Raw genomic sequence first — 16,303 nt, forward strand, 5'->3', positions numbered from 1 at the left:
TGGTGTTTGACTACTACAAAACATGCTGAAAGTTGCTGCGGTCTGTTTCATGGCTGCAAACCGGCGTCTACCTGAAGCACAGGCAAGACACTGGTGATCTCTAGCGAAATTTTCGGCACAGTGCCGTCCACCAGAGTTTCGGATGGAACAAGGCTCATCTGATTCAGGATCCAAGAGCTACGCTACAGTCGAGCATGTATGTTGAATAATGATGCAGCTAGCCACGTAACATTTCAAACAGATTTGATGCCACTCGGAGTCAATTAACATTGAATAGGATTGAAGCTCATTTTTGGAAGCAGCAAAAAACCTGGAGCCAAGAGGATCTAAAAAAATGAAACAAAGGAAAAAACAAAGCAAAAAGTGATTAAGGGATTGCACTGCAAATCCAATGTGCTCTGCACGCGTAGATTCCAATCCCATCCTCGTCGAAGAATTTTACGTAAAGCACGCGTTTGCGGTCACCACTCCTCCGTGCGAAATGCCACTCAGTAATAACATCGAAGCGTGTACGTGGCAGATAGCGTGTGTATGAAATACGAGACAAAACTGCCTACCAGATGAAAGCGCACAACATTCCATAGCCTATGCCCTTCGAATTAAACATCATTTCGAGATCTACAAACCAATCAAATTTCGGCTGCAGCTAAGAGTATGTTGGTATTTGCGAACGACGAGTTTTTATTTATATTTAAGTGCATACCTGTTGCAGTCATTTTAACGTATCGAGCCAATAATAATCCATCTGTTGTTTTGCGTCAGCCCGCCATATACACAAGCGATTTGGCAGGGCCTACTGGCCTGCGACAGTTTGTTTTGCGTCAGGCCGCCTTATACACAAGCGATTTGGCAGGGTCTACTGGACAGACTTGACTTTGCAGACATCCGTCGCTAGTGGCCGCCCAAACACCAAGCTCCATTGCAAACAGCAGGACAATCTTGGGCTAGAGGGAACGTCAAAACCTTGCAAGCAATATCAGTGTAGCGTATCGAGCTGTACGTTTCGTTGCAGTAAGTCGTGGAAAAGAATGCACAGCACATTTCTCATTTGTATTAGGCGACACTGCATGTCGATACAATGCTTATTCCTGCAGTAAATAAGTGGGCCGGTGATTTTGCCCCGATCGGATATCGACGTGGACGGATGCTGTCATTAAACGATTCGCGAGTGGGAGCTTGGTCGGCTGCACTGCAGCTTGGCATTAGACGTTAACACCGGCCCAGTACGATGTTTTGAATGCGTTTTCGAATCGACAAATGTCTTCTTTCCGCAAGCACTCGCCCAAGACACAGCTGTAGTTCCAGCAGACGAGGTGGCCGAGTGATTCAGTTCCGTTTCTGCCGCGCTCGCGAGTGGCCGCTGTTAACTGTTGCGCTGCACTTCAGTGTTTACATCGCTGTACTTGTGCTTCGCCGAGTGCCGTCCGTCCGTTAATCTCCGTGTTCGTACCTGTTCCTTGTGATCTGATCGCTCATTCTGGTCTTGCTGCTGCTACTTGGAATATCGGTTGTTTAACCGAAATTGCTTCGCAGGATTAACCATGGCCACAAACCTCAGGAAGAATACTCTGGTATTTGCTTTTGACAAGGAATCCCGTCCTGTTCAGCCGACATCCCTGGAAATAGATGACTGGATTACACAGGTAATTTGTCTAAATTCTGAAACCTTTCATATCTGGCAACTGGATCAGGAAAAATACTGTGTTTTTGTCAAGTTAATCAGTGCTTCGACTGTTGTAAAGTTTTACGAAAGTGGGGCTATGAAGTAGATTTTGTGCATAGAAATGGTTATAAAAGTAAGGTTTCCATCTATAGAGCAGACATTCATTACAAAACCGATCGTGTGTTGAATCTTCCCATTGAAATTGAAAATGATAAGATTAAGTAAGCTCTTTCAAACTACGGAGACGTTAAATCAATTGCAAATGAAAGATGGTCGCCTCGCTTTAAACTGCAGTGTTTTAACGGGGTCCGCTGTGTAGAGATGGACGTTAAGACGAATATTACGTCTCACATAACTGTTTGTGGGTATAAGGCACAAATTGGTTATACAGGTCAGGAAGCTACATGTCATATATGTAACGAAACCGGCCACTTCAGACAGGAATGTCCGCGGCGAACTGTTGTTCTTAAAAGTAATTTGATACAGAGTCAGAAGCTTACCTTAAATGATCTGTTACCAAAGAATGGCACGGAACAACTGGTTGAGGATGTTAACGCAGCGGGCCAAGCTGATGTGTCCCTTCACTATAACAGTCAATTTCCCCCGTTAACAACAAAAGGAAACCCTGTTGCCACTACTCGTGAAACTGAAACGCAGCCGAAAAAACTGGAGATAACTGATAGTTGTTCAGAGGACGAGCTGTCTTGTCCCACTCCCTCACTTCGCAAGCAAAAAGAGTGCGATGAGGAGGCAGAGGAACCTGAAGGCAAAATGCGAATGGAAACTAATGAACAGAAAGATAATACACATACGGTACCAGAAAATGAAGGGGGTGTAAGCAGCATTAATTTGCAAGAAACAACAGGTGCAGTAGCCGATTGCAAAGATCAGAATCTATCTGATAAAAAACAAATTCAGGGAGAGGTTGCAAAACTGCAGTCTCCATTTGTTTCCCTCAATCAGAAAGTGAGTGAAATTAATAAAGAACGAGAAAGTGGTGGCCAAACTGAAATCACGGTCAACACCTCGGGGCAGGCGCCGGCAACCGAAATTGAGAAAGCGTCTGCCGCTGCTCCAGATAAGCCGTGAAGTAAAATACCGACGCAAGCAAATGAGAATGTAGCTCGTAACCAAGGGAAGGGAAAATCCGGTAGGGGCGACCCAAGCCCAAAGAATGTTCAGTCCGAAACGGTCGTACACGAATCACTGGAGGAAAAATCAGAAAGTTTACCAGGAAATCATTCTGCTTGCGTTACAAGAGAAAATATCAGAAGTAGAAAAAAACGGGACAGTAACTAATAAACTGATGGAAGTGTTATTCTATGTTCGGCCTTCCGAGAAAACTGTTAAAGCTTAACTGAACCCTGAACCACAGGAAACTAAATTAGTTCATCAAAACAACTACATAGTGACAGCACAATGACGCAATCTTATTCTGTCACCACTATAAACATAAATAAAATCAAGACCGGTTTGAAATTATCGGCCCTTAAGGAATTTTTGTACGAATCCGCGACTGATATTGCCCTGTTACAAGAATTTTTCCCGAGGACATGCAGCTTTACTGTATGATTAAATGATGATGGCGTCCTCTTGGGTAAAATATTCCGGAGGTAAAATAGTCCCCCATTCGGATCTCCGGGCGGGGACTACTCAAGAGGACGTCGTTATCAGGAGAAAGAAAACTGGCGTTCTACGGATCGGAGCGTGGAATGTCAGATACCTTAATCGGGCAGGTAGGTTAGAAAATTTAAAAAGGGAAATGGATAGGTTAAAGTTAGATATAGTGGGAATTAGTGAAGTTCGGTGGCAGGAGGAACAAGACTTTTGGTCAGGTGATTACAGGGTTATAAATACAAAATAAAATAGGGGTAATGCAGGAGTAAGTTTAATAATGAATAAAAAAATAGGAGTGCGGGTTAGCTACTACAAACAGCATAGTGAACGCATTATTGTGGCCAAGATAGACACAAAGCCCATGCCTACTACAGTAGTACAAGTTTATATGCCAACTAGCTCTGCAGATGATGAAGAAATAGATGAAATGTATGACGATATAAAAGAAATTATTCAGGTAGTGAAGGGAGACGAAAATTTAATAGTCATGGGTGACTGGAATTCGTCAGTAGGAAAAGGGAGAGAAGGAAACATAGTAGGTGAATATGGATTGGGGGGAAGAAATGAAAGAGGAAGCCGCCTGGTAGAATTTTGCACAGAGCATAACTTAATCATAGCTAACACTTGGTTCAAGAATCATGAAAGAAGGTTGTATACCTGGAAGAATCCTGGAGATACTAAAAGGTATCAGATAGATTACATAATGGTAAGACGGAGATTTAGGAACCAGGTTTTAAACTGTAAGACGTTTCCAGGGGCAGATGTGGACTCTGACCACAACCTATTGGTTATGAACTGCAGATTGAAACTGAAGAAACTGCAAAAAGGCGAGAATTTAAGGAGATGGGACCTGGATAAACTGAAAGAACCAGAGGTTGTAGAGAGTTTCAGGGAGAGCATAAGGGAACAATTGACAGGAATGGGGGAAAGAAATACAGTAGAAGAAGAATGGGTAGCTCTGAGGGATGAAGTAGTGAAGGCAGCAGAGGATCAAGTAGGTAAAAAGACGAGGGCTAATAGAAATCCTTGGGTAACAGAAGAAATATTGAATTTAATTGATGAAAGGAGAAAATATAAAAATGCAGTAAATGAAGCAGGCAAAAAGGAATACAAACGTCTCAAAAATGAGATCGACAGGAAGTGCAAAATGGCCAAGCACGGATGGCTAGAGGACAAATGTAAGGATGCAGAGGCTTGTCTCACTAGGGGTAAGATAGATACTGCCTACAGGAAAATTAAAGAGACCTTTGGAGAGAAGAGAACCACTTGTATGAATATCAAGAGCTCAGATGGCAACCCAGTTCTAAGCAAAGAAGGGAAGCCAGAAAGGTTGAAGGAGTATATAGAGGGTTTATACAAGGGCGATGTACTTGACGACAATATTATGGAAATGGAAGAGGATGTAGATGAAGATGAAATGGGAGATAAGATACTGCGTGAAGAGTTTGACAGAGCACTGAAAGATCTGAGTCGAAACAAGGCCCCGGGAGTAGACAACATTCCATTACAACTACTGATGGCCTTGGGAGAGCCAGTCATGACAAAACTCTACCATCTAATGAGCAAGATGTATGAGACAGGCGAAATACCCACAGACTTCAAGAAGAATATAATAATTCCAATCCCAAAGAAAGCAGGTGTTGACAGATGTGAAAATTACCGAACTATCAGTTTAATAAGTCACAGCTGCAAAATACTAACGCGAATTCTTTACAGACGAACGGAAAAACTGGTAGAAGCGGACCTCGGGGAAGATCAGTTTGGATTCCGTAGAAATGTTGGAACACGTGAGGCAATACTAACCTTACGACTTGTCTTAGAAGAAAGATTAAGAAAAGGCAAACCTACGTTTCTAGCATTTGTAGACTTAGAGAAAGCTTTTGACAACGTTAACTGGAATACTCTCTTTCAAATTCTGAAGATGGCAGGGGTAAAATACAGGGAGCGAAAGGCTATTTACAATTTGTACAGAAACCAGATGGCAGTTATAAGAGTCGAGGGGCATGAAAGGGAAGCAGTGGTTGGGAAAGGAGTGAGACAGGGTTGTAGCCTCTCCCCGATGTTATTCAATCTGTATATTAAGCAAGCAGTAAAGGAAACAAAAGAAAAATTCGGAGTAGGTATTAAAATTCATGGAGAAGAAGTAAAAACTTTGAGGTTCGCCGATGACATTGTAATTCTGTCAGAGACAGCAAAGGACTTGGAAGAGCAGTTGAATGGAATGGACTGTGTCTTGAAAGGACGATATAAGATGAACATCAACAAAAGCAAAACGAGGATAATGGAATGTAGTCAAATTAAATCGGGTGATGCTGAGGGGATTAGATTAGGAAATGAGACACTTAAAGTAGTAAAGGAGTTTTGCTATTTAGGGAGTAAAATAACTGATGATGGTCGAAGTAGAGAGGATATAAAATGTAGACTGGCAATGGCAAGGAAATCGTTTCTGAAGAAGAGAAATTTGTTAACATCGAGTATAGATTTAAGTGTCAGGAAGTCGTTTCTGAAAGTATTTGTATGGAGTGTAGCCATGTATGGAAGTGAAACATGGACGATAACCAGTTTGGACAAGAAGAGAATAGAAGCTTTCGAAATGTGGTGCTACAGAAGAATGCTGAAGATAAGGTGAGTAGATCACGTAACTAATGAGGAGGTATTGAATAGGATTGGGGAGAAGAGAAGTTTGTGGCACAACTTGACTAGAAGAAGGGATCGGTTGGTAGGACATGTTTTGAGGCATCAAGGGATCACAAATTTAGCATTGGAGGGCAGCGTGGAGGGTAAAAATCGTAGAGGGAGACCAAGAGATGAATACACTAAGCAGATTCAGAAGGATGTAGGTTGCAGTAGGTACTGGGAGATGAAGAAGCTTGCACAGGATAGAGTAGCATGGAGAGCCGCATCAAACCAGTCTCAGGACTGAAGACCACAACAACAACAACAACAAGAAGTTCTAATTTCGGATTTGGTAATTTCCGGCTTTGTCAGTTACATAAATGTGTCTCCCGAAACAAGTGTTGGAACAGCTATTTTGGTGAGGGAAGGTATTACAGTAAATGAGGTGGAACGACTGGAATCCGGAAGGGGAATAGGACTAAATATCTATGATGTGACTATCATCAACTTGTACGCCCCTTCAGGAAGTTCTCATCGAGCTGACAGGGCACTTGGAGGTGATTCTAATTGTGTTTTAAATCGAAAAGATCAGTTACCTAATTTTAATTTCTCAGGTGAACTAAAACAACTAGTTACTTATCTGTAGCAGCGGCAGACGCTTTCTCAATTTCGGTTGCCGGCGCCTGCCGCGAGGTGTTGACCGTGATTTCAGTTTGGAAATAAAATACCCCTCCACTGTTCAGTTCACTTATGTCACGGCAACATCACGTAGCAGGATTGATAGACTATATATTTCTAAAAATCTTGAAACTTCCGTGACAAAAGTAGAAACCATTCCTACGTACTTTTCAGACCATTCAAGTGTCTTAGCTTGCATAAATCTAACAAGACAGCCGGTTCGACGATTCAAGAATCAGTGGAACTTGAACACTTCCTTGTTAGTAAATCATGATTTAGAAGATCTGATTAAAGAAACATGGGCAATATGCCTGCGAGCCCGTAGTAGATATGCCACTGCTATTGACTGGTGGGTTAAAATGGCAAAGCCAAAGTTGAGGAAAGTTCTTATTCAATATAGTGCCCAGAGCACAAGGGAAATGAAATGCACTATAGAGTATTACTATTCCGTTTTGAGAGATCTATATGATCAAGTCTCAGCAGGTTCCTCACTTCGGATAGCAGACATCAAAAGAGTCAAAGCTAAGTTATTTAATATCAAGAGAAGTCAAATGGAAGGGTTGAAAATAAAATCGAAGGCAAATTCAGTGTCAGAAGATGAAACTACTTCCCTATATCATTTAGTGAAGCATACGAAAAACGGGAGAAGGACTTTTATTGATGAAATTCGAACAAAACACGGTACGATTCTCAGAACCCAGCAGGATATCATGGACGAAATTTATCGGTATTATTGCGAGCTATATTCTGTGCATCAAAGTAGTGATGCTTCCTTGGAAGAATTCCTTGACATCCTAGCCCCACAGCTGACAGAAGATGACAACGAAAATTTTCTCGAGGTTGTCAGTGAAGAAGACGTGTGTGAGACTCTGTGCGCCTCACCACCAAAAAAATCCCCAGGACCGGATGGTCTGCCAGGAGAGTTTTACATCCGTTACTGGCAAGTAGCAGGTGCGAAAATCACGGACATTGTAAATGAGGTTGTTCAGGGTAAAATGATTCAGGCTGAGTTTAAGGAGAGTAAAATTGTTCTGGTGCGAAAAAAAAATGGAAACAAAGATTTAAATAATTTTCGTCCAATTTCACTGCTGAATTCTGATTATAAATTAATAGCTAGAATAATAAACTAGAGAATTTCATGCCTTACAGATAAAATTATTAGTCAACATCAGAACTGCGCGCAAGGCAGGACCATTTTTCAAAATCTAGCGGAATTCAGCGATATCATTGCAATAACTTCTGTAACAAACATAAAGTGTGCTTTATTGTTTTTAGATTTTTATAAAGCGTTCGGTGTAGTAAATCATGAATATCTTCTACAGACATTGAAGAAAATAGGTTTCAACGATAGGGTCATAAAGTTGATTAAGAACATAGCAACTGGAATAAATACTAAAATAGTGGTGAATTGTCAACAATCCAGGCCGATGCAGATACAACGAGGTGTTCCTCAAGGAAGTCCTCTGTCCATGTCGCTCTTCTCCATTTCGCTGGAACCTTTCCTCCGACATGTCCATGCTAGATTAAAAGGCTTAACATTATCAGGAATAAAACAGTTATAAGAGCCCATGCTGACGATATAGGGGTCATTATAAGGAACAATGACGAGGTAACCACGCTAGCAACAGTGATTGATTCGTACTGTAGAGCATCTGGAGCCAATGCAAACGAAAAAAAAAGTAAGATGTTAAACCTCAGAGGTTTTGGTAATATAAACATCGAGTGGGCAAAATTAGTCCGACAACATAAAACACTTGGGATCACCCTGACAGTATGCCCTATGAAAATGACGGCTTTAAATTGAAAAGTTGCAGCAGATGAAGTGCAAGGAGCCGTTGTAGAGAATTTAACTCGATATATGAACCAAGTTCAAAGAACACAGTATATCAACTCATTCATCCCTGCTAAGGCTTATTATACTGCCCAGCTGTTTCCAATACCGAGAATGATAGCGAAGAGAATAATGTCTAAAATCACCAACTTTTTGTGGAGAGGTGAAGTGTTCAGAGTACCTGTTAAAGTAGCCACTTTAGATCCTAAAAATGGTGGACGAGGATTAACTGATATAATGGATAAAGCCTCTGCTCTTTTTATCAAAAGGCAAGTTAATTTAATAAGAGACTCGCGAGAAAGCATAACCAGCCAACTTTTCGAGATCATTAAACCTCCAGGCCTGCTTCCCCCGATTGACGTGCAGAATATCAACAGTCGCTTACAGCACGTGAGAATTTTCTATGTTGAGTTTAGTTACGTCAGTGTCGAACTCAGGCAGTCCCGACACTTAACATCGAGAGCCACAATGCGGGAACGAAAGAAAAGCGAAGGAAGGAACAAAATAGAACGACAGTTTCCAGACATTGAGTGGACTGAGATTTGGAGAAACGTTAGTTTTAATGTGCTCACGTCTAATATAAAAACGTCATGGTACAAGGCAGTTAACAACATAGTTTGCACCAATGAAAGACTGCACGCAATCGGACTCTGTGAAATAAATTTTTGTCAACAATGCCATCTAGTTGACACAGTAATCCATAGATATACTTGCAGTGTCACATGAATAGTTGGAAGTCGATCCGGGAGCAAATAGCTCTGATTACAAGAATATCCCATGAGTATATATCGCTGTCGTTGATACACTGGCCTGAAGCGCGCTATTTCCCAGAAGCAAAAAATAACGCTGTGTACTGGTTGCTGGGAAATTTTGTTAACTACATCCTTAACAAATTAGGATCCGATAGCATCATAGAGTTCAAGGTACACACGCTGTGTGAGTTCCACAAAATTGGAAGCTATTCGAATCACAAGAAAAAGTTTGGTAATATGTTAAAAATCGTATTTGAAAGAATGGGCATTGGTTAATATAAAATAGAAGACTGTGTTGACAATGATGTATTGTAGTTACCTAAAGGATACTATTTACGATTTTACAGTATATTTATGATGTGTGCTTTTTCTACTTCAGAGAGTAGTGTTTGAAATTTACATGCTAATGTACAGAACTTATGTGACATTGAGATTGTGTGTCTAACAGTGTCAAAACAGAAAACATTAAAGGTGCATTGTTGGCTTATACTAGAAATTTGGAAGTAGACAGTTTTTATAGAAATGTCCCTATCGATTGGTTAAAACCATAAGAGTCTACCTGATAAATGTAATATTCAATGGCTGGCACATTGCCCAGTTCATTATGGCACTGTGATGTGTAAGTCAGTTTCGCAGTGAAAGACTGATTATATAGATATGATCACTTCAGATACTATGATTCAATTAATGTCCAGAAAGTGTAGTTGGAAGGCTAGTCAACTTTATTATATATCTCCTCTACGCCATTCTCAAGTATTTCAGAAATTGCCTAACATGATCATTAAATTGTTTTATATTTAAAATTATCCCACCAACTTGCTGATAACCATCATAAAGAAATTATGCTTCTGTATGGATTGCAGCTCACGTATTTCAAAGTGCAGATTTAACATCTTCGGGTTGAAGTTTCATTGTCTTTAAAAAAAATTTCTTGATGTTTAACGTAATTCTTTCTGGTAATTTAGTCAGTAACACAATCTTCTGTTGTCTTTCCTCAACGTCAGCGTAACTGAAATGATCAAACCGTTTTGTTTAAATAACTTCATGTATGTATAACTTAGTATGTATTTGGAATGTGTAACATTGTTCTTTTTAATAAATGTTTTTATGAAAAAAAAGTGGTTAAGGCGTTGGACTGCAAATCCAATGTGCTCTGCACGCGTGGGTTCGAATCCCATCCTCGTCGAAGAATTTTACGTAAAGCACGCGTTTGCTCCGGGCGAAACGCCACTCAGTAGTAACAACGAAGCGTGTACGTGGCAGAGAGCGTGTGTATGATATACGAGACAAAACTGCCTACCAGATGAAAGCGCACAACATTCCATAGCGTATGCCATTCGACTTAAACATCATTTCCAGATCTATAAACCAATCAAATTTCGGCTCCAGCAAAGAGTATGTCGATATTTGCGAACGACGGGTTCCTATTTATATTTAAGTGCATACCTGTCGCAGTCATTTTAACGTATCGAGCCTATAATAATCCATCTGTAGCACAAAATGAGGCCGCCATCTACAGAAGCGATTTGGCAGGGCCTACTGGAGAGACTTGACTTTGCAGACATCCGTCGCTAGTGGCCGCCAAAGCACCAAGCTCCATCGCAAACAGCAGGACTATCTTGGGGAACGTCAAAACCTTGCAAGCAATATCAGTGTAGCGTATCGTTAATAAGTGGGTCGGTGATTTTGCCCCGATCAGATATCGACGTGGATGGATGCTGTCATTAAACGATTCGTGAGTGGGAACTTGGTCGGCTACACTGCAGCTTGGCATTAGACGGTAACACCGGCCCAGTACGATGTTTTGAATGCGTTTTCGAATCGACAAATGTCTTCTTTCCGCAAGCACTCGCCAAAGACACAGCTGTAGTTCCAGCAGACGAGGTGGCCGAGTGGTTAAGGTGTTGGACTGCTAATCCAATGTGCTCTGCACTCCACTCCCCTTGCCCCGACGACGATGTGCCTGTGGACCAAGTCGACACAACAGCCTCTACGAAACAGGATGAGGCAATGGAAACTGTTCGATCAGACCCGCAGCGGTCTGTCAAACTGACGGTACCGGGACGTGGTGATGCTGAAGAGGAATCACAACCAGCTGGCTCTCCAGACGCAGATGCTGTGGCAATAGACACGAATATATCACTGCCTGCAAAGACGTGGTTTGACGATACGGAGGAGGCGCCGGACGTCATACAGAGGCAGCCGGCAGTCACGAAGACCGCCTAATAATTGCTGAAGGTGAAGGGAGAGGGGCGAGAGAACGTCTTCTAACTCAGCCCCCAGCGCCGATGCAGGGAGATGTTGTTGCGCATCGACAGAGTGGGATTCAACACCATGCGAATTGTATTGCGACATTAAATATAAATGACGTGCGTTCACCGGCCAAAATACACCTACTGAAGGAAACGATTTGGGCATCTGATGTGGGTATTGCTTTGCTGCGGGAAGTCCCATACATCGCAGGCTACCAATCCTATTCGTCACATGGAGATCACAATGGGAGTGGGGTGGCAGTTTACGTGCGAGATGGCTTCCCGGTGGAAAACGTGTGTTACCTTCCGTCGGCCAGGGGAGTGTCTTTCACGACGTTTGGGACACGCATCATGAATCTTTATGCACCGTCGGGAAACAATCGGCGGCGGGAGAGGGCGCAATTTTATGCAGAAGACATTGCCCCACTTTTCCATGGACGTTATGAATGTGTAATAATTGGTGGAGATTTCAACTGCGTTCTCAGCCAGAAAGACCAATGGCCGCAAGCAAACATCAGCCAGGAGTTGCGAATCGTTGTCAACGACCTTGTACTTAGTGACACGTGGGAATTACGACACGGAGATGCACCGGGATACACCTATGTGACAAGTCATTCGGCGAGCAGGTTAGATCGCATTTATATCTCACGGGCTCATGCAAATGATGTCCAGGACGCGGAACGCTGGCCATTGGCATTTTCCGATCACAGTGCTTACATCTGTACGGTACTTCTTCCCCGTAGAGAGGTGTGGAACAGTAAGGCCCCGTGGAAACATCTACATGATCCTGAATGCTGTCACCGGATCCTTGAGACATGGACGATGTGCGAGCGAAGGGTTGGAAGGTATGCGACGAAGCTTGATTGGTGGCTGACTTGTGCTAAACCGGCGCTTCGCCGTACGTTCATCTCATATAGCAGGGAGATGGCAGAATGGCGCCGCCGTACGATCGACTTTTATTTTGCAGTGCTGCGCGACCTGGACGATGGTCCGCCGGGACAGGACGTCTGGATCGACTACAAAAGGATAAAAGCTAAACTAGTGGCTTTAGCTCGGAAACATCTTCAGAGAACCATGGTGCGCGCCAGATGTCACGATACGATAATGCACGAGATTCCTTCCATGCACCACGTCGTGAATGAACGAAAGCACCGACGACGCGTTTTGGTACGGGAATTAATTACCCGCGAAGACCGAAGAGTGACGCGTCAAGCGGATATTGTCTCTGCATTCGTCGACCATTACCAACACATGTATCAGGAAGCAGCAGCCCCTGTCGATGACCTCGAACATATAGCCACGTACGTCTCCCGTACACTGACGGTGGAAGCCGCGGGAACCTTACTGGAAGCCATTAGCTGTGAGGAAGTACATGATGCGATCGAAAACGGCGCGTTGAATTTTATCGAGAATTTCGCAACAAAATGGCACCGCGATGGACGGAAATGTACAACGAGATGTTAAATTCCGATGCGCCTGTTCCACCGGCTTTTATGGAAGGCCTCTTGGTGCCAGTACATAAACCGAAGCCAGGAATTACAGTCACACATTATCGCCTGCGACCGAACCGCCGAATTTTTCCATCAGTAAATGGGGTATGTTCTCAACTGACTCGGTTGTTTTAACCCCTCCACTGACAGAATGACCCGCTTCCTACTTCCGTATGTATAAAGCCAATACGGACTTGTAGCTGTCACGCCTTTGCGCTTACTGCTACGTATTTTAACCGTAAATAGCTCAGCCCTAATGGTAAGAGGTAGTAGTGAATTCACGTTATTAATCTTTGAAGACAGCACAGCTGCCACAAGCTCAGCTCACTTTTACTCCACTCCTACCCTCGCCATTGCACCACATTAACTAGGTGCTACATGGACCTTGCTAAATTCACTTGCGTATACATTTTTGACCGTTACTCGCCAGTATTTACCTAATGATTAGTACACTCCTAACCGGACTATTTCCCAAAGAGCTGTGATGATTGAACCGGTTCGATCCACGGCCTACAGTGCCCTACAGTTCACACGGTAACACTGCCTACCTGACCCACTTAACTTGGTAGTGAGCTTATGTATCCAATCACCACTGCTAGCAGCAGTGGATAATCCTATCAGCACGACGAGAGCAGCAGATCTACCGTCGAATCCTCCTGAAAATACTTATAACTACGGTCGCCAGCTCTGAAGGAGCAAAAGAATAAATCAGTTTTTTGGCTCGTTTCAAAGTGAAACGGCTTGAGTTGAATTTGAACTTAATTCTGAATATTACTATTTCTGATTATTCTAGGTGATTCTACAAAGCAAATACTCTCTCAATTTCTGTGAGTTGGCTTGGTAATTACCACCAAGACAACTTATGCAACTTAGGTTAACAAAATTCTATCCTTCAACTCATTTAATGATTTTGGGATATTACTCTTTGGACAATTGCTATAGAATTAGTTAAGTGACTTTACTTGAAAGGTTACTCAGAAAATTTTAAGTAACTATAAATAGGCGACTCATTCTGGTGTGACCATTGCTCTTTTCAACATTCTTATACGCTAAAGTATTCTACAACCAAAAGAATTGTAAATGAAAGAGGCGATGGTGGCCTCAGTCTGATTTCACTACACTATGTTTCAGGTTACTACACTTTACAATCAACAACATGCGTCGTAATTTTACTCATTACTATATTCTGTCCTCTGCACTTGCACAAAAGAAAACTGGTATTCTCCTTTTACATGTATATAAAGTTCGACTTAACAATTGCAAGCAGTCTTGCCTTGGGTAGACGTGTCGGTGCTGGTGGTGAGATGCATGTGGCTAACGCAGCTCTTCACGCCTCATGCCCTCAATGGCGGCTGGAACTACGAGCTGTAGCACTCGTATAAGCTACTGCACGTCCGCCATAAAATCTGGGCGCAGGAACTCTTACAATCAGCCCCAGTGGCATAGAGACGGCTTCGACTACCATTCGTCGCGTTCTACTCCACAAACGGCGACGATATTCGCCTCTTCGCTGTTGCACAATCACTTTTGCGTGAGCACAGTTACGCACATCCGGTCACGTCAACACTCCCCAGGCCATTTCATTGTTCGGTCCCTGTGTCTCCAGCTACCTCTAGCTACGCTCGTATCACCAAGAGTGGGGGCGTTCCCCTACCACCTTTTCACCGAAATCATTTAGTATTTAAGAATATTTATATTTATTACCCTGGAGTTCATACCAGTCATAATAATTTACTACTAGCGCTTTATAACATTAAATCATACAGTAATAGCTTATAATTACCAAGAAAAAGAATACATTTGACTCCGAGAGCTTAGTGCATTGTCTGACAGGCAGCGCTAATTCCCAGTTTCGCCAATAGATGGCATCAGGGTGCACTCCCTGGCAGTCTCACACCAGCGCGCCCGTTTCCGACGCGCGGGCTCCAAATTACTGTCAGCCCACCAACATTTCAGTTCCGTTACACATGCCCCACTTCTTATTGAAGTATCTAACAGTGATAATTCAATAAGAAGTCTCTCCTATAATGAATCTGAAATTTTCGTTAATCTTTTTACCAAGGGTTTTCCCTTTCTTACTGATACACCTCAGTACTTATATTACTTATTTAAAATTAAACACCAATTCTTTCTATCTTTCCTGCTAAACATTACATAAATGATTTACATATATTCTTTCCAATTTTCTTACTTCTAAACACAGTACACTTTAAACATCTTTTTTTACAAAAATTTTAAATACACTTCTTTTATCTCAGGCGAGTAAAACACACGTTATGCGCCTATTACTTTAGAGCCCGTCCTTTTCACTTTACCTCCTCACTTTTCTACCTCTTCCACAACACTTATTTACACATCTATTAAGGCTTTCTTAGAAGCTCAGTCTTTCCCAGTCTGTTTAGTCTCTAAATAAACTAGAAGTTTCATTAGAATACTGCAACATATTTTAGTGAACATTTACCTTTCACATAGAACAAAAGAAACAAAACTATTTACATATTGGTTTACTTTAATATTTATTTATATATTTATTTTCAATCTGGTAGAATTCGTGGTTCATACCTTTTGAGATCCACTATGTTTCTTACTCCCAGGCGTTTGCCTGTTAATGGGTACTCTAAATAATAAGCATTCACATTGGGTATGGACACTATTTTAAATGGTCCATTATATATATATTTAAATTTGCTGATCTCATTATTAATTTCACTTGACTTTTCATGTGTTTTTACAAGAACGAGATCACCTATTTTGAATTTAGGATCCCTTACTTTTTCGTCATGACGACGAATTCTCGCATCTGCTTGTTTTCTCATCTTGTCTTTTACTAAGTTCTTTTTACTATCATAATCTAATTCAACTCTATCTGGAAATTCTAGTAGGTCTTCTACTAGACTTTTACTTCTCGTCTTTTTCAGGATTTCTTCTGGAGTAAATCCAGTGCTCTCGTTTGTTAATGAATTCATGATTTCTTCGAATTCACTCACACACATGCCCCACTTCTTGTGGTTACTATGGCAGTACGTCCTAAATAACCGACCTATCTCACGCATATATCTTTCTGCCGGATTGCTTGATGGGTGATAAGCTGAGATATGTACCACTTCTCAGTTATCCCATCCTTCCACATTTTTGAGCAAAACTGAACACCATTATCTGATAGTATTCTCTTTGGCTTCCCTACTTTCACAAAATAATCACACACCATTTTATCATACACAGCTCTGGCAGTAGCTTTTCTCAAGGGATATAGCTTTATATACCTTGAGAAAAGTTCAACTGCTACAAATATGTACAGAAAACCCCCCATGGTTTTTGGTAATGGTCCAAAGATATCTACTGCTACTATTTCTAATACTTCATCAGGTTTTATTGATTGCATGGGCCCTTTATTAGTTGCATTT

The sequence above is a fragment of the Schistocerca piceifrons genome, chromosome 2, assembly GCF_021461385.2.
Source record: "Schistocerca piceifrons isolate TAMUIC-IGC-003096 chromosome 2, iqSchPice1.1, whole genome shotgun sequence".
Classification (NCBI taxonomy): Eukaryota; Metazoa; Arthropoda; class Insecta; order Orthoptera; family Acrididae; genus Schistocerca; species Schistocerca piceifrons.